The following is a 1,912-nucleotide window of genomic DNA, read 5'->3' as shown; positions in this document are numbered from 1 at the left end:
AGTAAAAAATGGCTGAAAGTTAGACGTTTGGAAGTGATTGGAGCAAAATCACAAGGCCCTTCAATCACCATAGTATGTCGTCTGGACGAGATGATAATGGGGGCAAGAGTAACATGGCTTTCATGTGCCAATTGAAGGGTAAGTCATCATCAACTCAAGAATATCCCTTAAGTTGAATTACTCTTCTTAAATAGCACACATTTTCGTGAAGTCGATAACGTTAAGGAAGGTAACATTCACTTAACTCTTTTTCCACTTATAACGGAGACTTGCCACTTTGTTCTAAATATCCCCCACATGATAACGAATCATGAATTTAGCGGCTGAGCATTGAAAATCATTTTAACTTGGATATTTTGCACTACTTAGTTCTAATTATTCCTAATCATTGTCGGTGTTTGGCATTGACAAAAACACACACTTGAGGACAGATCACAAAAATTCAGGACACTGCCGAATTTGAGGCATTTATCTTAGCTTTGGAAGATCACTTGGAAAAATAGTAAAACGAGGGCAGGTTAAGGCTTATAAATTTTTGTATCTAGTGTTGGTGGTTTTAGGCAGGATCACATGGGGAAACATGCAGATTTGAGACACTCATTTCTAGTAGCAAACACTGAAGAGTGATATGTAGGTTGAGAAATTGACAATCAAGAAATAGCCTTTATTGCCATATTTGTTATACTTTGAGCTTATCCCTTATTTTGTTTTACGTCTGAACAATTAATATGAATGTCTTCCGATAAAAGAACCAGCCAGGCAACTAACCACGCTGAGTATGACCTCTCCAAGTCCATGTTCATATATATGCAAAACTTACTCGACAGCTTAGCTTGCTTGTCATGTTTTGCTCTTAATCAAATTTACCTTTAAATAATCATAATACAATAAACTCTAGTAGTAACATACAGCTACAATAGTCACGTACTTATTCAATTATTCGTGGAATTGGCAGGTGTTGAAGCATTTTATTGGAAAATTAATACAACAAAGTCTAGACGTAATACTGTAAGTACTATTGTTATCCATCTTCTTCAATTAAAATCAATACTACTTTATCCTAGTAATCACTATTTTTAACTTAACGACTAAAATTGATAATGATTATCGAGATGAAATGTCAATTTTACAATGTATATGGTATTATATCTTAATTTTGTTCAAATAAATTATGATTAATCCATCACAATTTTCTTTCACGTTAGCTAAAATAGTAGAAAACTGATACAAGCTCCCTGTGCCTCGACGGATATGTTTGAAAATGACATTTAAAGAAAAAAAAAAGTGGACAAATAATTTAATTTTAAATCAAAAACTATATAATTAACCTCCCTATACCACAAATCTAAGGCCACACTTTAAATAAGAGAATTTGTATAAATTATTTTTATTCTCATTAAGTCATATAATTTTTTGCATTAAATATTTAATTTAATTTTTATTTATACTTGTTTATTCCTTTAATATTTAATTACTTGAATTTAATTTAAATTTTCAATATTGATACACTATATCAAATTAAATATATATATATATATATATATATATATATTTAAACAAATAAAATTTTAAGATTACTTTTATATTAATCAATTTAAACTTAAATTTTAACGTACTATATTAATAAAAATAATGTGACTTAACTCAAATATTTTATTTTCATATATAATCCCTTTCTCAACTTTAGAAGTCCAATTATATAATATAATAAGATATTCATTATTAATATGATAAAAATTTATAATTTATTTAAATTTTAAAATACTTATTTAATATACAAAATACTTACTAATGCATGTTTATGAAAATAAACAAAACACGATACATTAAGTTTGTATGAATTTATTCTGATTAATAAATCTTATAAATTATAATTTATTTAATTATTTAAAAAAATAAATAAAACCTTCAC

Source organism: Abrus precatorius, unplaced genomic scaffold (assembly GCF_003935025.1).
Source record: "Abrus precatorius isolate BTA unplaced genomic scaffold, Abrus_2018 Scaffold4, whole genome shotgun sequence".
Taxonomy (NCBI): domain Eukaryota; kingdom Viridiplantae; phylum Streptophyta; class Magnoliopsida; order Fabales; family Fabaceae; genus Abrus; species Abrus precatorius.
The sequence above is the reverse complement of the archived record's forward strand: the minus strand, read 5'-3'. Positions refer to the sequence as shown.